This window comes from Pinus tabuliformis, chromosome 5_2 (genome assembly GCF_031772625.1).
Source record: "Pinus tabuliformis cultivar Carrire ecotype Pingquan chromosome 5_2, CPIR1, whole genome shotgun sequence".
Lineage (NCBI taxonomy): Eukaryota > Viridiplantae > Streptophyta > Pinopsida > Pinales > Pinaceae > Pinus > Pinus tabuliformis.
The window spans coordinates 117302352-117325814 of NC_142306.1; the positions used below are offsets into that span (position 1 = coordinate 117302352).

At 39.7% G+C, this 23463-nt stretch overlaps 1 protein-coding gene across 2 annotated transcripts in view; it reads left to right on the top strand.

Moving 5' to 3' along the window:
• The window catches only part of LOC149157775 (tlg2p-like protein a), a 116799-nt gene that overhangs the window by 90706 nt on the left and 2630 nt on the right, over positions 1–23463 (top strand). The gene's annotated exons all lie outside the window — the stretch shown is intronic.

Genomic DNA, 23463 nt, shown 5'->3' on the forward strand with positions numbered 1-23463 from the left:
GAATTTATTTTCCTAGACAATTTAATTTTGACTCTAATTAATTAATTTTTTCGCTTAGGATTTAATTTTATTTAGCCAGAAAAATTAATTAATTTAGAGATGAGGGGATTAATTATTTTTCCAACATATGATTTTTCATTTACAAGACTCAAAGAGGGAATACACATTCGTCTCAGACCCTCAAGACACATAACCCATCTACGATTCAATATGATCTCGTAAACCAATTGATTTGTAATAAAATAATTTAGCCAGTTAGCTTAAATTATTCCCAAACCACTTTTATATCAGACTTGACTAAAACACTAGGGCTCACCTAATAATTCGACAATAAATTTCACCCTAGCTTTGGGGGCTTAAACTGGAGGGAGAAAACTCTTTTGATTAGCTATGTCGAAAAACACAGGTAATCATTGAGGTTAAAAAACCTCCTAGGATGGATTTCGTCATCAAATTATAGGCTTATCTAGGTCATTACATAGACTCAAGGTTTTACTAAGATTATTTACAATATATAACTTGCAGAATGGGATGACCATGACACATGGACTGCTGATATGTGATTTGATCCTTGTTGAAAGAAGGTAGTACTTCCGCTTTCTTGGAACTTTGAGAAATCTGGTGTAACATCTAGCTCTATATGGGGACACGTTACTTTCAAGAAGTAATGTGAGAATCCCAAAACCTTGCATCCAAGGAAACAAAAGTCCATCAAATAGATATCCATTCAACATTGAAATCATCATGCATATATAGAAAATACCGTTGGAATAGAAAATCTATACTAACAAACTGAAATATAAAAAATATAATATAAATGCGTGAAATAAACTATCTAACAACATGAAATAAAAAGGGAATAGGGTTAGAGATACTATACAAAATGATGCTCATGGCATCAAATGCCCTTAACGTAGTGCATATTGAGCCTCTGCCGACTTTTCGACAAGTTTGTGGGATGCTTCTTGGATGTGCCACGCTGAATTCTGACAATGCTAGGACTTTGTCTTTTATCCGAATATCGAGCTACTCCCGAGCATCGGATGCATCAAACTTCTTCCTTCTTCTATTTTGCCTTTTACGCTTGCTCTCAATAGGATGTGATGTTGACATGATCGGCATGCAACTTTCTATCTGATTCAAACAACGTTCATTTGGAAGATTTGGAATGCCACTGTTTTTTGTGACCTGCTCTTCCTTATTTTCGTGACCCTGTTCTGTCAAAGCCGCTGGATCGGTGTTGCAACCATCGATATGATTTCCTTCAGTTTCCCTCCTACCTAGATCATTCTCGTTTAACCATTTCTCAATGGAATCAATGACTTCGTTATAATAAGATGAAGGCTGTTTGCGCGAGCTGAGAGGTTCATGTACTGGATCCTTCGGTCTTGACTGGAGTTGTGATTTTTCCAACATTTGTAGCTTATTTTGAAGAGTGACCTGTTCAATTATTATGGCATTTATTTCATTAGAATGTACCGATTCCATAATTTTCATTTGTTGTATGTGATCAACCTCCATGGTATTAATCATGCTTCGCAACCTATCCTCAATGGCTTTCATTTGATTGGAATGCTTATCCTTAATAACACTGATTTTCCTGGCATGATTTTCCTCCATGGTGATCAAATGGTTTTGCATGGTGGTCATCCGATTAGAATGATTAGTTTCCATAATTTTCAGCTCCTCATTATGCTTTTCTTCTCTAGCTAATAATCTGTCCTGAAGACTGACCTCCCTGTCATGAATATAGATGATTTCTTTCTTATGAATTTCTTTTATGGAGCTTAGCTCCTCAACATGTTCCTCTTCTATGGTATCCACCATGTTCTTAAAGTTGATCCTTTGATTATATTGAGCAACTTCCATTGACTGCAACCTATTTCCCATGGAAGTCATTTCTCTGGGGTGATCTGCTATTAAGTTTGCTTGAATAGACTACATGTCTTTAATCATTTGAGTTAATTCCTTAACAAGATGCTTATCATTTTCCTTTTCATTGTCAAAATGATTAATCTGGGTACTGGTCCCTGCGTCTATACTATAAAAAATTCTTCTTGCAATGGCACAACTGGATTCATCATGACAATGATTACAATATCTACAATATGGCACATTCTCTTGATCACTAACATGGTGTAATTGATTCTCTTGCATCTTCTTTATGAGATTCTGCATATCAACAAATTGTTTATGCTCCTTAACTTGTATTCTTTTAACAATCTCTATTAATTCTTTAACCTTGTCTTCTTCTTCTGGAGGATCATGAGGATAACCTTGAGTGTTGATACAACGAAAAGGGATGGATAAGTCATCCATGATGACTTGCTAATGGATGTCAAAGAAGGAGATCCTTGTTCAAGAAAATCAAGAAATCCACAAGAGGCGAGCTTCTAGAAAAAATTCTTGCAAAAAATGAAAGAAGTGAAGTCGCCACTTGAACATGAATCTATCTCCAAAATCCAGAAGGCAAAAACCAAAAAGTTAGTCAAGGAAAAGTACGTGGATATTAAGGGTTCCTGTCTAAGAAAAATGAATGCCTACTAGAATGTAATTTGTTTAACCGAGCTCTGAGAGCAGGGTTAAGCAAGCTACCATGATTCTTTCTAATGTAAGCCTTTGTGAATGGATGAAACAACGGAGTCGCCACCCAAACAAGAATCTGACTCAAATGTCTAGGTGCTAAAGTGCAAATAGAGGAGTGAATAAGGCGATAAGGAGATTAGTGAATGAGGTGTCAAGAAGATGAAAATGGATTAGAGGATTACAAAGATTAATGAGAATGTCGTCAACACCAAGGTCCAATAAATCGATCCCTAGCAACGACGCCAAAAAATGTTGTGCCGCTTTGAAGGGACAAGGGATGAAGAAAAATGGAAAGATTGAAAGATTGAGATATTGTCGTAAACCCCGGGAACGAAAAAATCTATCCCCGACAACGACACCAAAAAATGTTGTGCCGCTTGACGGGCTAAATGGAGAAATGAGAGATCAATAATGAGAATGTCGTTAACCCCGACAACAAGACAATCTTGTCCCTGACAAAGGCGCCAAAAAATGTTGTCCCTAGATTGTACAGACACAGTGACAACGCTCAAGCCGGGGGCTGTCGCTCTGATCCACGCCCACTCCGTTCTAGCTGTCTCCCAACATCAGGCTATGGGGGTAGTCCTTATGGAATGAAGTGAAAGAAAGTAAGTTGAGAGTCAACTTACTTGGGAGACATGAATGAGTGGCCTAGATACTTGGTTGAAATCAAGCAAGATTATGATTAAATTAGATTTTCTATTATGAGACCAGTGCCTTACTGGAGTCACAAATTCTTGCTTCTTATGAATTGGAACTAAATAACTGGATGGACACCTGTTGCTCGAATGATTGACTAACCTATGTGAGATGCTTATGCAGGAGATTATGAGTGATTGCTATCTTGGATTGAGATTGGTTTGATTACTTAATTACTTATGTGAGATTTATCTTAAGAGTACTTAACAATGTTATGATGCAATCTTAAACAAGATATGCTTCAAGAGGTACACGTGTAAACTTCAAGTAACCAATTCACCAATTAACACAAGATGTTATGCCAAGCTATGAGATTAATGAGATTAGCCAATTTTAGATGTATCTTAACAATAAATATTCAGAAAATTCAGTTATAACAACAGTGAGAAAATGCTAAACCAAGATCACAACAATATGCCAACTTAGAAAATTATGCATGTTAGCCTTCTCAAGATGTATCTTTCAGCAAATTTTCAAATATGAAGTATAAATTGCAACAGTACGATAACCCACAGATCAACAAATAGTGATGTTAGCACCAATGCCCAAAAATGCCTAAAAATAGTAAAAATTGCCAAACTTGAGGAAAATCATATTTTAGGATTTTTAAGGGCTTGACTAAGAAAATTTCAGATCTGACATACTTATTTTAGCAATGAAGCAGTGACAGATCAGTAAACTAAAATTGCTAGAAATAGATAACCAATATTTCCAGAAATGACAAAATACACTAAAACTTGAAAATTTCCAATTTGAGGGCTTCAGGAGAGTTTGATTCAGCAATTTTCAGAACGAATAAGTTTTGAAACAACAATGTATAAATGATAGATCAACAAACTGAACATACTGCAGATAATCCCCACAATGTTTAAAAATAGTAAGTTTGCCGAAAAGATTGAAAATTCAGATTTTTTAGACTTTAATTAGGATATGATTAAAAAATGTTCAGATCTGATTTTTCATTGTTATGCAAAAATTTCCAGCAAGCTAAAATGTCAAATCTAGGTCAAATTAGAGATGCCCAAGTGGCAAAAAATTGTGAAAATGAAGATTTTGCTATTCTAAACAATTTGACCATATAAAATTTGATTTTAGGGCCTAGTTATTTGTGTTTTGCTTGCTGTAATAAAATTGCAGAAAAATAAGGGTTTAGAAATCAAACCCTAGGCCCAAGGCCTTGAAGATCCCACCGTTGAAAGTCCCTAAAACTTTGGGATAATGCTGCTGCTTGATAGATATGAATTCTTAGACCTTAATCTTGCAAATTCACCAAGTGTTTAACCTTAAATCTTCAGATAGGGTTTCAGGCCAAATTTGGGGGAAAAGATGCCAAGAAATGGAGATCAAGGTCACAAGAGCAGAATTTGTGGGGAAAAAAGGGTGAAGATGATAGATCGGGTGTCATTAAGGCTGGAAAAGGCCACAGAGAGTCAACGATGGGGGAGGAGAAGCCTCTAAGGCTTGACGCTGGGCAAAAAGGGCTCCAAGAGGAGGACGCTGGAGGGTTTGAAGGTTGAAAAGGATAGGCAAACCCTCAAGGGGCAGCCCTCTATCCATTCAGAGGGAGGCCGAGGCCAAAGGAGGCCACGACTAGGCCCTAGAAGGCCTAAAACCTTCTGCGTTGGGGGTTGGAGAGGAGGTTGAGGCCTCTAGGTCTCATGGTCGACCTTAGAGAGGCCAAAAAGGGTGACGCAGGAGGAGGAAGGGATGACGCAGTGGTTGAGGGGTCAGATCCAGTGTTGATAATATCGGCGATATTCGGAAATATCGCGATATTTTCGGCAAAACGATATATCGCCGAGAAAATATCGCGATATTTTCTGTTTTGAAAATATCGCGATATTTTCAAAATATCGGCAAATATCGGCAAAATATCGCGATATTTTGAAAATATCGGCTATATTTAAAAATTTGAAAAAATTATTTTTTATGCTTGCCGATATTTGCCGATATTTTGCCGATATTTTCGCCGATATTTCCGATAAGATATTTTCTGGACCCTCGCCGATATTTTCCCGATACCGATATTATCAACACTGGTCAGATCAAGTCTTGGGAGGGCCAAAAAATGAAAACCCTTGCTCTAAAATGTTTTTTATGCTTCAGCTCTTTGATTTTCTGAAAATTCTGTCGTGGGAAACCTGCAAAAAATTCCAAGAGACTAAATCTTACTCTCAAGGGCCTAGATCTAGCTCTTCTTCCACTTAAATCCTTCATCTAACCTACAACAATAAAAATAGAAACACCCAAACCCCAAGTATATACAAAATAGATCTAAAACCCCAACCCAAGTTAGAAAAATAATTTACAAATTTAAATTTACAAAAATATACATGGATTTTGAAATGGATTTTGAGAAAATTAATTTTTTTAATAATTTTTTTTACTTGAAAGAATGACTAAAATGCTTCAGAAAAATTAATGATTCACTATAGCCCAAGCAAAGATTAAATCCACCATATAAAAACTAGAGATCCAAGCAAACTAACCATTTCCCACAGTTTGTGAACTTGGAAACCAAGGATTGAGTACCTACAAACACTATGTATTATCTCAAAATAATAATATAAAGCACCACATAGAAAGCCCGTAGTCGATACATACCACAGATAAACGAACAAGAACTCTTCGATTTGCACCCCAAAGTCTTTTATTATAGTAGAAAAAATAGTTCCCAGCAGGACAATAGTTTACAAAATGCTTCAGTAACAATTCTAGTCAGAGATCAAGATGATTAGAGACTCAAATGACGCTCTAATTTATAGGTAAATGCTCCAATGGAAAAATAATGGCTAGTTTCTTTGACCTTTGTCAAAATAATCTTGGCCCTTAATTTCTTATTTTTTAGGAATTTTCAAATTTATCATTTAATTAGTTCAAAATTAATTATTTAGAGCTAATTTCCTAAAAAATTTGACTTTGACTTAACCACCAAGGTCCAAGGGTCCAAATTTTCTTGAAAAAGAAAATATTACGTTGGTGGAGGACCTTTTAAAATTGATTCTTTCAAGACCCACGAATTTTTCCATTTGGAGAATTTATTTTCCTAGACAATTTAATTTTGACTCTAATTAATTAATTTTCTGGCTTAGGATTTAATTTTATTTTGCTAGAAAAATTAATTAATTTACACATGAGGGGATTAATTATTTTTCCAACCCTCTAATACATATGATTTTTCATTTACAAGACTCAAAGAGGGAATACACATTTGTCTTAGACTCTCAAGACACATAACCCATCTGCGACTCAATATGATCTAGTAAACCAAGTGATTTGTAATAAAATAATTTAGCCAATTAGCTTAAATTATTCCCAAACCACTTTTACATTATATTCAACTAAAACACTAGGACTCACCTAATAATTCAACAATAAATTTCACCCTAGCTTTGGGGGTTTACGCTGGAGGGAAAAAACTCTTCTGATTAGATGTGTCGAAAAACACAAGTAATCAGTGAGGTTAAAAAACCTCCTAGGATGGAATTCGTCATCAAATTATAGGCTTACCTAGGTCGTTACATAGACTCAAGGTTTTACTAAGATCATTGACAATATATAACTTGCAGAATGGGATGACCATGACGCATGGACTGCTGATATGTGATCCGATCCTTGTTGAAAAAAGTTCGTACTTTCGCTTCCTTGGAACTTTGACAAATCCGGTGCAACACCTCCTTTAGATTCTTTATTGTTGCACCGAGTCAGCGCATGTTGTCCAGAAAGATACTAAATTAGTTCATTAGAGAGGATACCTACAGATTGTACATTCAGGTCACTTGGATTCCCCCCCCCCCCCTAACGGGCCTGGGTTCAAAGATTTCCTTCTACCTTGAGCATTTTGTGGAGTTATAGGATGGTATCATCGTTCGCCCACCATACACGCGTAGACATTGGATGCACTCACTGAAGATCCATTTGGGCCAGCTTTGGGTTGGTTCTCATCGACTCTGAGCAGAGACTGACCACTATATACCAAGACATGATAGGATCAGCTAGGCATGTCACCTTCAGGAGCCAAAGACAGAGCGAAACCTAATTTTTAGGTGCCTCCTATTCTATGATATCAAAGGGTGCTACCATTGCCTCTGTAGAGATTTAGGATGATCCCTCTCTACCTTCTTTCTGTATCCTGACTAGAGATGCCTAGCCCTCTTCATCAGGGAGATATTTAGACATAGATCTCAGATCCTACATACGCTGCATCACTCAGGGACGATTCAGACGATCACATCATACTTCTAGGTTGATTAGGTTGATCAGAGCAATAAGCGATGAGCTGAGTTCTAGAGTATTTTAGACAATAGAACAATGAGACCTCGGGTTTCCCTTAGCCCCCCCCCCCCCCTTGGGAGGACAACCAGTATCCTTGAGATTGTTGCAGAGATGCTGAACAACACATCAATTCATTCACATTCAGAGCGTCAAAGGGTTTAGTTCTAGACGGTTCTCAAGTAGGGTGACCCCCCTCAGATGGAATTCTCCCTAGTCCCAATGAAACAACCAAAGACTTATCCAGAGCTTCTTTCCTTCAGCTTCAAGTGCTAGGAGTATCCCTCACTTCTACACCCCCCAGGATCGTGTGGTTAGACACCTCTATGGATCCATAAGACTCCGATAGCGAGCCAACGCCACTGTAGCTCCCCTCGCCGTCATATATCAGGCTCGTGCATTCTTGATATCATCGATCTCCAACCCTGGACTTATTTACTTAGTCTTCTACATCACCAAGGGCCTTTGAACTAGTTATATGCATGTTTTTGAGGCTGTCTTATTGTTATATCCTTCTTTAGTTCACTTTATCCTAGTTTTAGATTTGGCATTTTCTACGAGTTGTGTTTGCACTCCCACATTGTACTCGTACTGGATGTATTCCTTAGTCTTATTGACCTACTTTTGTGGTCATTTGTTGGACATTAATAAAATTAGCTTATCTTTGTAGCGTTCTTGAACTAACAGTTGTATAGTCAAAAAAATCTCCTAGATTTGAAGTGTACAATGCGTGTAGGAAAGGGTAAAGCTACAACAATATGGCGTGCTTCATTTGTACTTGTACCGAACATTAAATTGCTCTGTCTCTCTCGTCTCAACATTGAGCCACACTTGAGCAACTCTTAGAAGTCAATGTATGGCATGTTTTGAAGGTGTATGGCTTGTGCATGAAGAAAAGTCAGCTGCAACAATGGTACAACCTTCTAGTGTTGCTGATCTCCTTAATAATATACTCTTCTTCTCCTTGAATGCACTTTTCTCTCTTTCGGATCTCTTCCTCTCTTCTCATGTGAGATTGACCTCTTTCTTCTCTTGTCCTATTTATGCTTTCATATAAAAACTAATCTCATCAATCTCATCCTACAACCTTCCAAAGTTAGGAAGGTTCTCACAAATATCTTTGGAAAATGGTTCCTGTGAAGTTGGGAATCCACTTAGTGTCATGTTCACTAGCTGTACATCAATAATCTTCTCTAACTGTTGCAAGTTGATCTTGAATTTGCTTGACCTTCGTAAGGTAGCTAGTAATTAAATTTGATTTGGTCATCTTAATGGATTTGAGTTTTTTTTTTCAGTGTCATCTTTCTATTTATGTTCTCACTTTAGTAGAGGCCAATCGGGGCAGTGAACATCTCCTTTTCAATTTTTTTCTCAAATACATGAGGGATCAAATTATCCTTTATGTTGTTCATGATCATCCACTTGGCCTTCACTTCCTTCTTGTGAGCTACCAACTGTTGCTGATTTATAGGTAAAGGCACAACATCCTTGACAATATCCCAGAGTTCACTCTTCTAATAAGAGTGTAACCTTCACTTTTCTTGACAATAATTTTGAAATGTTGTGTAGTCTGTCCCTGAATTTGAGGCTAGTTGAGGACATCTTTGAGATTAAATGCTCAAACTCCCAGATTTGAAAATTAGTCTTTAAAAAAAAGGAATATTGAAATTCTGTAATTGGTCATCCTTCTTTTTGGCAATTGATTTATTGCTGTAAACCCTTGGGAATCTCAATAAGAGAAACCACTCTCATACTCATACCATGTAAATGTTTTAGCTTAGGTGACTGCTATCCTAATATTCTCTCATTAAATAATTCAAAACATAAATGATTTAAAGGCAAAAAATTAAATTTGTAAACATTGCATCAAGCACACAATTGTTGAATAATGAATGATAGAAGCAAAACGTTCATACACATGGATTTCTCTTTCAACTCAACTTTTCATTCTTTTGATTAAAGTTTACATGGTTATGATCTCCAATGCTTCGAAGAAAACTCTTAAAAACATGCATTTCTACTTCTAGGGGGAATAGATCGAGATCATCACATCATGTCTACCTGGGAGTACAGTTCATGGGACTTCATTTTGGTATGTGGCAAGCTCTCCAGCCTCGGCTTTGCAGAGGGTATGGTTCCCTAGCCCTTATCGAGAGACAATGCTTCTAGAGTTAATTTTAGGACATCTCGTCCAAGCTCTACCTCATGGATGTGACTATTAGACCCACGGTCCTCTATGGCTCCGAGATCTGGGGCTAAGGTTGGTACACATAGACTAGGCCTAGATGGAGAGACTTAGGACCTTGCTTCTCAAGTGTCTCATTTGATGCAAAAGTACAGTTCCACAACCCATTATTTAGGCCGAGTTTGGTGCTCACCCCTTTTGCCTCAATGTCATCTTTTGCTTGGTTTCTTTCCTCTACGAAGTCAGATCTTTCAGAGATTCAACTGTTGGGAGAGATTGGTATCCCTACCTCGCACTTTGATCCTTGGAGGCCCTTGCTTCGGCTCATCCCTTAGGCTGGACATGAGGTTGGTTCTCAGACGTTTCTCAACTTTTCCAGACATTGACCATCTCCCTAAAGTGTCTTCCCTCCTTCAGATTCTTTATTGCTGCACCGAGTCAACTCATTCTGCCCATAAAGGTACTAAATCAGTCCATCAGAGAGGATATCTACAAATTGTACATTAAGGTCACTTGGATTTCCTCCCCTGACAGACTTGCGCCCGAAGATGTCCTTCTACCTTGAGCATTTTGTAGAGTTATAAGATGGCATCACCGTCTGCCCACCATACGCACGTAGACATTGGATGCACTCCGTCAAGATCCCTTTGGGCCAGCTTCATGTTGGTTCTCATCGACTCTGAGTAGAGATTGACCACCATATACCAAGATCTGATAGGATCAACTAGGTGTGTCACCTTTAGGAGCCAAAGACAAAGCAACACCTCATTTTTAGGTGCCCCTTATACTACAAGATCAGAGGGCGCTACCACTGCCTCTATAGAGATTCAGGAGGATCCCTCTCTACCTTCTTTCGGTATCCTGACTAGATATGCCTAGCCCTCTTCATCAGGGATATATTCAGACATAGATCTCAGGTCTTAGATAACTTACCTCAGTCACAGACGTTTCAGACGATCACATCATACCTCTAGGTTGCTTAGGTTGATCAGAGCAATAAGTGATGAGTTGAGTTCCAGAGTATTTTAGATAGTAGAATTATGAGACCTCGGGTTTCCCTTAGCCCCCCCTTTGGGAGGCCAACCGATATCCTTGAGATTGTTGCAGAGATGCCAAACAACACATCAATTCATTCACATTCAGAGCGTCAATGGTTTTACTTCCATATGGTTCTCGAGTAGGATGACACCCCTCAGATGGACTTCTCCCCAGCCCCAGTGAAACAACCAAAGACTTATCCAAAGCTTCTTTCCTTTAGTTTCAAATGCTAGGAGTATCCCTCACCCCTACATTCCCCCAGGATTGTGTGGTTAGACGCCTCTATGGATCCATAAGACTTCGATAGCAAGCCAATGCCATTGTCGCTCCCCTCTCCTTTGGATATCAGGCTTGGGCATTCTTGGTATCATCGACCTCCAGTCCTGGACTTATTTTCTTAGTCTTCTACATCATCGAGGGCCTTTGAACATGTTATATACATGTTTTTGAGGCTGTACTATTGTTGTATCCTTCTTTACTTCACTTTATCCTAATTTTAGATTTGGCATTTTCTAGAAGTTGCGTTTGCACTCCCACATTGTACTTGTACTGGATGTATCCTTTAGTTCTATTGTCCTACTTTTGTGGTCAATCGTTGGACATTAATACAATTATCTTATCTTTGTAGCGTGCTTGAACTAACAATTGTATAGTCATAAAAATCTCCTATATTTGAAGTGTACAATGTTTGTAGGTAAGGGTTAAGCTACAACAATATGGCGTGTTTCATTTTTGCCTTTACTGAACATTAAATTGCTCTGTATCTCTCCTCTCAACATTGAGCCACACTTGAGAAACTCTTAGAAGTCAATGTATGGCTTGTTTTGAAGGTGTATGGCTTGTGCATGAAGAAAATCAGCTACAACAATGGTACAACCTACTAGTCTTGCTGATCTCTTTAATTATCTAATCTTCTTCTCCTTGAATGCACTTTGCTCTCTCCCAGTTCTCTTCCTCTCTTCTCATGTGAGGTTGACCTCTTTCTTCTCTTGTCCTATTTATGCTTTCATATAAAAACTAATCTCATCAATCTCAGCTACTACCTATCTCAATCTTGAGATGTACGACTAAAACTAAAGTCTAATCTAAGTCACTAATGTTCCAAAACTTTTACAACTTTATATCTAGATCTTTAGGACTAAGTCAGCTTCAAAACATTATATCTCCATTTTTTTATTTGAAACTTTTATTTTTAAGTGAAATTATAGGAGAAAATTAGTGATCAACTTTACATGGTGGTCATCAATGAAATGTCTGGAACCACTTCTTGCATGTTCACATTGAAACCTATGTAAGAACTTCCTATGTGAGCTACAATTTTTCAACAAGGGTGCGAGTAATAGCTTCCCATAATCCCCCCTAAGGAGGTTCCCAGGAGTGGGCATTCCCCTTCGCCTTGATATGATGCTAGCTCACACGAAAGGGGGCTGTAGCTCCCACTATACTTGGCGCATTGCATGCACTGCTATCACTTCATCAATCATGGCATGAAGCCAACACAAGGTTAAATATCATTTGAATATTGCGAGTGGCATAGGGAGGTATAGGAGGACTCAACAAGAGAATTCTATCAAATTCATAGAAATGGAGGAAAAAATTGATAGTATAGACCACAATGTCTGACACAACTAGCCTATTTTAATAAGTTTCTCTTTACAAGAAGCTCTAGTTAGACGAGGTCTTAGCAATGCCAAGAATTTGAACTTATGTTACTGGTCTGGTTTTCCTTTGAGCAGACTAGTAGTAGAAAATATTTGGTCTATGTAACCCTCATTTGATGTAATGTAAAGTGCTCAACTTCAAAAGAAAATTCAAAAAACCTCCCCTTAATCCCTTCCATAAGGTGTTATAGGGGAAGGTGGAACTAGTGTTATTAGAACCAGACCGAAACTAGGTGAACCGATTGGTCCAATCGTTTTGAGGTCCTAGCCGATTTGACCAATTGCACAAAACTAGAAAAGGCTGGTTTGGTATCGAGCCAACTTGTTTTTGTGCGGAATCAACTGATTCTGTACAATGCAACTAGGGACCCTCAAAACACAAATTAAAAAAAAAAAAATCTGGTGGTGCAAACTAATATTCAAACCTAGGGCCCTACTAATGCTATGTAAGTAATGGTAATGTTATCTCCTTGCTTAAATTTTTAACATTATCATTAATTGTTTCATGATGATTGGGAATGGTTCTAACCTTGTTGGATTTCATATGGTGAAAGTAGAATTTTAGATTCCACTCAAAATCCAACAACCTTAACAATTTCCTAGGATATTAGGATTGGTGGGATTACAACATTTCCATTGGATATTTTCATATATGAGGGTTTGGAACTAGAATTTAATCAAGAGTACCAAGCCCTATATGTACCTCGATGTTTGTGCCTTTAATTGTTGAAATCCTTTTTCATGACTCTAGTAAAAATGTATCCATCACTCAAACAAAATCTCAATTTGACATGTTAAGATTTTTCTATCCTATTTTAATGCTTACAGGGTGATATTGATGATGAAAACCCCAATATAGGTAACAATTGTGATAATATGTAGGTATTTGTTGTAGCATGTTTTTCTTTTTTTGACTTTGGAGGCTACCTATAGCCTCTTTGTTGATGTATTTTTGGTTTAGAGATGGATTGCACTCAGTGCTATTTTTTTTTTCTAAGTAAGCTTAAATCATTTAATATAACATATGGTACAGAGAATTCTAGGCATCAGAGTGCCGCCATACAATCAGCAAGATATCAAAAATTGAGCCGCCCGCAAGGGGAAACCGGCCCGAGAAACGTTTGAAAGCTGCCTCGCAAGAGGAAACCAGCCTTGAGTTAATGATAGAATGCCAAAAAACGGAGCCGCCCACCAGGGGAAACCGACTCGTACATAGATTAAAAACTGTTTTAACTACAGAGATCAGCTTAGACACGCTTAGGTACATAGGCGACAAAACCAGCAAAATGCTCAAGAAACTAAACATGATGGCGAGAAAAAGCAGAGGCGCTAGAGTCCATAGTCACCCGAGGGCGATTCCTCTTCAATTCTGCACCACCATCCTTCCTTGTCATCAGGATCTGGATCAGGAACCCTTTGAGGAGCGTTATCCACCGTTTCACGCTTGCCTGCAGTTGTCCCGGTGTTCTGGAGCTGGCCAGAGCTGCCTTCATCAGGATCTGGTTCGGGAACCCTTTGAGGAGCGTCATCCACCACTTCACGCTCGCCTGGAGTCGTCCTTGTGTTCTGGAGCAGGCCAGAGCTGCTGTCATCAGCCAGGCGAGAGGGACCATAATCTACGGGCAGAGGAGCTGGCGGAACAGAAGGGGAGGCCTGCGGGCTGATAGGGGGTCCAGAAGACGGTGGAGAAGCGATGAAAGCACGCCGAGGTTCAGTGTAAAGGTGAGAGGCGAAGGAGATGTTCCGCGGGGAGGGAGGGGAGTGACGAGCTTGGCCCCTTCCATGAGTACGACGGGAAGCACGTTCGCTGGGAGTGCGAGAGGGGGGCGAGCTAGTGGAGGGGGAAGGGGAGGGATTAGGCCTGACGCCTCCCCTGCGGCATCTCATACGGTGCCTCAACTTTGGCATTGCAACACTGAAGTCGAGAGAGCCGGCGGAAATGAGAGGGGGCTCCAACAGAGGGGGGTGGGAGCGGAAGCCGAACAGAGCAGGGAGGAGCTGAGCACAGAACGGGTTGTGCGAGTGATGATAACCAGGGATGAAACTAATGCAGGAGGCCAGCGGGCAGCGCTTTCCAACCGTGGTGCGAAGACTGTGCAGATCAGCTTCCGGCGAACAGCGAGAACCTACAGGCAGGAGTTGTCTCGACATGGAGACCGACAGTACACCACAATACCAAAACCAAGCATCTGAATTCTCAACTGAGGACGGAGTCACAGGGGTTGGAGGTTTCATGTTGAAACTCTTGATGTCTCGGCCTCCCCACCGAATTAAATGTCGCGTAGGGTGATGGCCCATCAACTTAATTGTTCCAGGGGTGAGGACCTGCCTTCCGTCGGCGAACCTGTGGGCTTGCCACGCGCCCATCTACCGGATCGTAACCTCCATCACGTCAATGCTCACCCGCATCCGGGGCACTCAGTGCTATTTTGGTTATATGCACCCTTGCTATATATATGAGAAACATTGCATATTTGTGTATACTGGTTTGGATTCATATGGATGCACATGAATATATATGTTTTTTTCTTTTCTTCTCAAAATTTGTATATTTATGTATTTTTTGGTCGTCTGTTTTTTTTACCTGGTTCCAGTGTGGTTTCTAGTTTTGGGGTTGATCAATTTGATGACCGGTTCAGTTCTGATAACATTGGGTGGAACCTCCCTCAAAATGTCTTCAAGAGTTCAAATCATGATGTGTCCACCCAAGACACCTCCATTACCAAGAATTCAAGGTTGTGATCGTGGGTGATATCCCAGAGTGGGATTGACCTCTTCCCCTCCTCTAACTTGTAGGTTTCCCTCATTCAAGAGGTTCCTTTGTTTGCCACTGTGTGACTCTAGGATGAAGGCCACTCTTTCAAATCTTTTGAGTAAATTCTTGGTTCAACTATTGATTCTTGCGATCAGATGCAAGGAGATGCCTCCTTTGTTGCATAAGGTATTAATAACTAGAGATGAGTCCTTGATCACCATAATGCTACCTGCTTATGTGCTCTTGGATAGAAGCTTTAGCCCTTGGAAAGTTGCAAGGCATTTAGCCTCATTATTTGTTTCCATGCTTATCCCCCATGCATATTTTGTTGCTTGTTATTGATCAAAGCCCATGATGAGCACCCAACTCCTGGTGCCTTCAAAATCAGTGTTCATATTTATATAGTGTTTGTTTGTGAGTTAATGTTTGATTGTGGCCTAGTACTAGAAAAACAATATTGTTTGTCTATGCAATGATAGGGAAGAGATACTTCTCTTTTTCCATTGGTCTTTGCTGCTATGGCCAAACCTATAATTAATAACTATAGATTAGAATATGATTTTCATGCTTTGATTGAGAAGAATATAGAATTTGACCCTTGGATTAAAGTAGATCTTTGTTAGAGACATTAACATTTAAACCAATACTAAAAGTAATTCCCTAACAACAAAGGGTTCGAGAATTATCCTACATACATGTGCATGATGTACACCTACATAGATACTGTAACTTTGTTTTGGAGATTTGCCTAATTTTTTGAGAACCACTATAACCTCATCTTCTATTGTGTGTTATAGCCCCTCCTTTTGCTACTAATTCTAGTTTAGGATCTTTACTCTAGAGTCTAGAGTCCACTAGAGTCCATCTTCAATATATTAGAAGGCACTACTGAGGCCCTCTAGCTACATTTGGAACTACATTGATTCTACCCAAGTCCTCAATTAGGTCCTTGGACATTCCATGTGGTTTTAGTTGTCTGACCTCTATTTCCCCTCATGATTGCTGAGTTGCGTCTTGTGTCAGTGCACACTTTTCCCTTATCACATGATATAGAATGTAGTTGCAGATGAAATTGTGTAGTATGTGTACCTAATTGTCTCCTTTGAAAAATAAATCTCTTTTCATTTTCCCTATTAGAGGGTATCATCACCCGACTCCTTTGAGACATCACAGTTGTGCAATTGTAGGTGTATCAGGGTACACTATTCCTTTTGGGGTTGGCCCACAAATCTTGTAGCCCTATTGTTAACTCCATGAAGGTTTGTGGAGAGCTTCTAACTATATGTTGAAGGCTGAAACTGTTTGTGTTCCCTGGCTCTATTTCATGAGGTCTGTGTTTTGACTGATTTATTTGTAATCTTGGATTCATCTTGCAAAATCACCTAACATATTGGCGTTTGCAATTTTGGCTCTTGGCATGGTTGGAGTTGTGCTATGTTACCCACCACTTGTGGGTGACACCCATATGAGAAAATGTTCTCTTACATTGTCTTCAATCGTCAACCAGTAGCCCCTTGCAACCACCATATAGCTCGATGTGCTGTCTTCTCCGCCACTTGAGCCAACCATTATGCACCTTCGCCCACTTGTCATGATTGTATGTTTGAAGGTGGGCCTTCCAACCCCGAAGGTATGGATTTCATTATGTAGTTGGGTATTTTTCTCACTTTTGAGCATGGATTAGTGGGGGGATTCGGTGGAAAGAATGGGCTTGGTCTGTACTCTTGTTCCCTTGTCCAACTTGGTGGTTAACCTTGCATCCTAGTCTCGTGGGATCTCCTCTATTGGCTACTAGATTTAGGAGTGGCACCACATGGGAAACCTTGATTTTGGTTGCGTGGTCCTGCTTGCCAACATCACATTCATCACTCCCCTCTGCTCATTATAACCTCTTTTAACATATTTCCCATCCGGGTCCACATTTGTCCATTGGGTCCACAAGGATTTAGTCTCCCCCTCCCGTTGTTGACATTTTGGGCAGGTCTGGAACGATGCCCCGAAGGTTGATGCAGCTAAAAAAAAATTCAAAAGAATAATTTGGCCACTTACAACAGGAAATGTACCATAAAATGCAAAAGATGGCTGGGACATAAAAAATTTAGCACGTGGGAAAAAGCCAAGCATGAGCTCTACCCCTTACATGGCCATCACCCTGGTTTCAAGGGCCCCTATGTGAGCCCCCTGCATCATTAAGGAACCCATGATTGTCCCAACCCCTGGTGGGCAATGAACTGCCCAACCTTAAGGGGGGTATTCACTGCTATATCATTCACATCATGCTTTCATTCCATGGAGCCCCGAGCAATTATAAAAATAAAAATCAATAAAAGGAAAAAGGCATATGAAGAAGGATGGAAAGACAAAGGCCAGGGTAACTCATTTTCCATGATTGCTCCCTCCTACATCTATAAACCCATGTGTGGGCCTCCCTCATTATAGCTACCCTTGTACCATGGCATGTGGCCTAGAACCTTTCCCTCTGTTCCACTATTATTTCACATGACAACTGCCATTTGACGGATGTACCATGGAATTGTGGCTCCCTTAGAGGTTGAAACCACCTAATAGGGTCCTTGATTAACTTCCTTCTTGAATCAGGGGACACCTGTACATTCTAAGCCCATTATGGAAGGGCATGCCACTATGAAGTGTTGATTTGTGTAGCTTGGGAGGTACTCTAAGCCCCCTAGGGTTCAGGGTTTGGAGGGCAAAGCACCATAAGGGCAGCTTGTGGGCTTGGAACCCAAGTATGGGGTTTTGGCGCCCATCGAGATTTAGGACAAAACGATGATGGATTTACAACATGTGATGGATGAGGATGATAGTGCTTGGAAAGATGATTCCAACACAACGTAAATCGTTCGAATCCGAGTTGTCGTTAGAGAGAAATTGATTTTTGAAGTTGACAAATTAATTATTGGTTATCAAGTAGGCCGACTTGATGTAAACAAGTGCTATAGATGTGTCTCTTCTTAAATCGTGGGAGCCCCACTTTATGCCTATAAAAGGAGGACGAGGGTTTGTTGTTTTAGCATCCATTTGTGAGCAATACACTCGAGGGATATCTCTAAAATTTCGTGGAGAAGAAGCTGCAACAAGGGAACACAAGACATCGTGGAGGAGCCTGGAAAACAACATGGGAATCTTCTGTGATCGAGCTACAATGCTATAGGTGATAACATTGCATTTGGAGGACTGTTTGGGCTTGTGTTAAGGGCTTGTCTTGGTGCATTTGTAGGGCAAGAGAGCCGCAGTTAAGAGAAGGGTGTTGCTGCTATTTTGAAGACATAATTGCAGACTGTGTGGAGGAGACAGCTACTGCAGTCCACTGCTAGGCTAGGCTGCAGGCCATAGCCAACAAATGGAGCCTATAGGTGCTGCGTTGAGGGTGGACAACAACCCTATAAGGTAGGAGTCTCCCTAAGGTGGACCACAATAAGAAAGGAGGCTAGTTGTTGAGCTGTGTGGAGGTCGAGGGTAGCGTGGTGTGCCCTAAGCAGGGGTGCAATAGTGCGACATTGCAGCAAGGTGTAACAACAACACTTGGAGGTGTATTGGATCAAGGTATTTGACTATGTTTGGATCAGTTTTGTTGGTGCACATTGTTGGAGCCAATTGGAAGACATTCTAGGGAGGGAAGGTGTCTTCCTAGGTGCAGATCTGACAGTGACAGGATTGGGTGTCATAGGTCTGTTGGAGGGCAACATGTTGGCTACCCAAAGTATCCCTAGAGCAACAGACAAGAAGGACGTTGTTGGTGCGAGATTGGGTGAAGTATTGCAGGCTTATGTGCAACACTTTGATGGGCGAAAGTGATTGCTAGATTGGCATATTGGAGCTCGGGAATTAGGCCTTCCCAGAGAGCAGTTGATGAGCCCATTTTCATTGTAGCCGACGTGACTTGCAACAATGATAGGACGTAGCCCTCTTGGAGTCTCGATGTGTAGATGCCTTGATGGACTAAGGCACTACTAGTGAGCAGTACATAAGCGAAGCACCGACAGGACAATATACGACATAGAAGCTGCAACGACGTTTGTCATTATATCTTGTATACCATAGACTGTTGTATTATTCAAATTTGGTTTAATATAACGAAGATTGGATTCTACAATATTGTACAATTTTGTTTAAAACTGTGTATTGTGCATATGTGATTTATTGTTTTATATTTCCGCTGTGCAAAGTAGTTTATGGTTGAGATTCTTGGTTTGGTAGCATTAGTGATTTTAAGACTCTAACCTAGACCCAAGGTCGTGGAAATTCAACATGAAGTGCCCATTTGGTTCCATGATTTGTACGCACATTTGCTCAATTGCATTAATGAATTGTTGTGCTGGAAGGTGAGGAGACACATTGGATCTTATACAAGATTGCAAGTGGGTCTTCATCTTGGGGTTTGGTCTTTGTATACAAGGACCAAGTCCTCCAGAGGGTCATATTGACATTTTGTAGGGTGTGTGTTGAGAGCCATGGGCCTCCACTATAGCAGAGAGAAGATGGCCATGCCATGGGATCCTTCAACACCATTCATTGCTCACTCGTGTTCGACTTATTTGATGATGATGATGCACCTAGACCACCTTGCCCAGCGGGTTATACATTTGCACCACACACTTGGCAATTGATCCAGGGCCCAGATTGGGTTTATCTCACCATGGGGGACAAGGGAGGGCTTGCATCATTGTTCTGTCCCTTGCAGATGGGATACATGCTTGTTCAATTTAGTAGGAGATCCATGAGCATGCTTTTGTGCCCCCACAACCACTTGGGAGCACCACATATCATTTGCTTGGAGATTAAGGGGCCACCCCCTTCATCATTGTTGTTGGAGCCCTCCTATTCATTATGGCACATGAAGTACTTCACTAGGCCTTCCAACGACCCTCCTAGCTATGTATTATCATTTCGGCCCTTTTGAGACTTATTTTTCATATTATGCATTTATTTGCTGGGTTTGTCACCAAAATGATGTTATTTTGCACATTTTTTTTATTGTAGGGGCATTATTAGGCATAATTAGGCTATTCGAATCCCTTGGAGGATCATATAAATATAAGAGAGGATCATTTGATTTCTCATCATCACTTGGATTTGGGATACATCTTTTTAAAGATTTCAGACTTGCAATTTGTGGAATGATTTGGATGATTAAATGCATTTTGATGTGTGGAATATTTTTGCTATCCCTCTTCGAGCTTCTATTTGGCAAGTTTATGGATGGATATACTCTTTTTGTCATGCAAGTGCTCTTTTCATGAGAATTTGATAACGTTTCATGTCTAATGTATGGAATGCTATGTCATGATTTTACTTGTGCCCTAAAAATTAATGCGAATCTATGGAACACTTATAAGCTTGGCTTGTTGCATATGTTATTCATCTTGGCAAGAAGAACGAATTTTCCTGGGGGTAGGTTGTGCACCTTTTACCTTGAAACTCCATCAAATATTGCATATCGAAGTATAAAAGTCTAAAGTTGCTGTGAAGTTGCATCCATAGAAAGCATCGCTGCTTCTTTAGGCCTCCTTGAAGAGTGAAGTTCCTAAATCTTGATCATTTTGAGTCCAATCTTCCCAATAGTTAAGCATTGGTCCTAGATCCTTGGTGATCACACTAAGTTAACAAAATATCATCCTTTCACATTTTTTCCCTCTTTTTTTCGCCCCCTAAGGATAAGGAGATTTTCTAGGGCTTGGTGCGAAATTTTAGGATTCAGTTTGGACAAGTTTCTTCATTTATGTCTCCTCTAGGCATCCTCCAATTTTGAATGAATTCCAATAGTGGAATTTCAAATAAATTGATGTCCTAGCTATCACATCAAGCGGGAACCCTTGAAGCTGCGTTGACGTGGGGATTCCTTGAAGGTTTGCACTTTGTAGTTCATCATTCAAAACCTTTTCTCTTAAGTATCGGTGACCAATGGATGGGCCTTTATCATGGTATATCTTTCAACCCTTGGTCTCTTATAGTATTTCTCTCAAGGGGTTTTTCGTGCAAAGTCACCCTAGCTTCTCCCAAAGCTCACACTTTAATTGAATCTTTCCATTGAATGAGCCATCCTGGCCCCACTTTGAACCCTAGTATAAACACATTAATCACAAGTGAGGGATTTTGGAAGTTTTGATCTTAGACATTTATCATTTTTGAATATTCCTAAGCTCGAGGTCATCCTTCACAGGTCTTTCTTTAGGAGCCTTTCATCTTTCTATAAGTATTTGAACCATTAATTGAGCCTCTCCTTTGAATGGGCCTAGGAAATCATGTTATACCTTGCCATTGATCCTGTCATTCAAGTGATTTTCTCCATACGAGGACTCCTCCCATCGGTGAAAGTCTGTAAAGAGTAGGGGACATTGACTGAGGTGACAGTGGGTTCTTGTCCCATTGTTGTCACTTGGTCTAGTAGCAGTCTCTTTGGAACCCCTCCTAGGACCCTTGCTAGATTCAATGGTAACATGCTCCTCCACGTCATTGCTGCTTGCTGGCTGCTACATCATTGCAGAGTGGGGGATGCACTTCCTCGCTCCCCCACACTCTTGAGACAGGGAAACTCCTGGTGAAACGTTTCCCCATGTCCCCCTTTTTGGGGAAACTCGAGGAAACTCCGGGGGGGGGGACTTTTTTTGGTGATGAAAAGTGTCCCCCCGCGCCCCCCAAATTTTTTTGCTAATAGAAATTAAAAACATAAAAAATTACAAATTTTAATATAATTAAAAAAGTGAAAATAAAAACTAAAGGATAAATTAAAACTTTAAAACATAATCATTCACATTTCTCATTAACCCTACGGTTTTACCTTGCTGCCCAACATTTTCCTCCTACTGTTGCTCGACATTTTACCTTACCGTCTGGGATTTTCTTGCTGTCGCCGCTCAACATTTTCCATTTGCAATTTGCTGTGATTCGGATTTACATTTGGAGCTTCAGTTTTCATTTTGTGACTTGGAGCTCCCGGATTGGAGCTGCGATTTTAATTTTGTGACTTGGAGCCACCGGATTGGAGCTGCGATTTATTATTTAGTACTTTTTGAGAAATTTACTAGGATTTCACTGTTTTCTATGTTTACTTTTAGTTTAGTATTCTATGTCTATTTTAGACTTCAACATAATGTCATTGTCATATGATGAATTTACTTTCGATGTGCATTGTGTATATTCAATTGTCAAATGATTAATTTAATGTAGATGTACCTTGCATAATATTAATGCCCATTGCCAAATGATGAATTTAGATGGAAGATTGCATAATGTCAAATGATGGATTCAATTTAGTAATTTACTTTTATATTTACAATTTTACATTTGATGATTGCAGAAATGTCAAATGATAATTATGATTCATAATAGTCTAATACGAAATGATGATCATATTTAGATGTACATTTCATAATTATTAAGATTTACTATTTTCTAACCTAGTTATTGACATATTGTTGGGATTTTATTTTTTAATTTTATATATTAAATTTTAATAATTTTATAATTTTTGACTTTGATGTTCCCTCGTTTCCCTAAATTTTGGGGTTGCTTATATACAACCCTCTTGTGTGTATCCCCGCTCCCGCGTTTTCCCATCCTGGAAACTCGGTGGAACATTGTACAGAGGGCTCAAGAGTGGATATTGTGACATTACAAGTGGTGATGCTTCACACTTCCTGTTTTTTTTAATTGGATCGTAGAGTTGTACCAGTGTTGTGATGTGGTGAAAACTTGCTTCTTGGTATGAAATTTTTTGCGTAGTGTAGTCATTCCAGTTTCGACATTCTTGTTTGACATTTGATTGCATGAGGATTGTATGTTGTGATTGAGCTTTCATTTCATTGATTGCAAGAAACCCTTGTCTCGTGTCAAACAGTTGGATCCCGTCCTATACAAATTCCACTCAAACTACATAAATATTCATATAAGTTAAATTTTTAAATTTTTTTCAAACATTTGACCATGTAAGTGGCTGGTACAATCCTTGTCTTACCAATTCAGATCATACCCATCATGTGGAACGAAAAACAAAATGCTGGGTATCAAAGTCCAACAACCTGCGTGACAGTAATATGCATAGAAAATGAGTACAGGAGTACATGATTAAGTAGCAACAAACTTGAGATATGTTAGTGTTGTTTGTCCAACCAAGGTTGAGATTGGTCTTGTCCTCTATGGATAGGAGTTACTTTTGTGCTCCCACTATGTACTTACATTGGATTCAGATTGTACTTCAGAGTTCCATTGATTTACTGTTTGAGTTTAATAAAATTATCTCACCTTAT